We start from the raw sequence: 415 nt of genomic DNA on the forward strand, positions 1-415 counted from the left end.
GTCCTCTTCTCCCTTTCCGTCTTTCAGCATAGACTTAACTCCCTTAAGCCCAGACACCTGTTGGGACCTGACCCCCAGTCATTGGTTACCAGTATATCAGGCAATCTGAAATTGCCAGTGATGCCACTGAGATGGCACCTGTCAAAAGAGCAGTGGTTCCATTTCTAGATTGTGGATCTTCAGATAAATTCTGCCATTTTCATTTCACTTCCTGAAAGGCAGGGTCGGCTTGTGAAAAGCTGCTAAACCACATGCTAAATGTGAAATGTCAACCCTCACTCTAAACTTTCCCTGTTCAGAGTATCAGATGAAGACTTCATTGGGTTTTATAGTGGCTTTCTGATTTTTGGTGGTCCATCAAGAAGGGAGTTTGAAAATTATTGTATACTGTTAATGATTGTCTGCCCATGTCCTG

Source organism: Cebus imitator, unplaced genomic scaffold (assembly GCF_001604975.1).
Source record: "Cebus imitator isolate Cc_AM_T3 unplaced genomic scaffold, Cebus_imitator-1.0 Scaffold990, whole genome shotgun sequence".
NCBI classification, from domain to species: Eukaryota; Metazoa; Chordata; class Mammalia; order Primates; family Cebidae; genus Cebus; species Cebus imitator.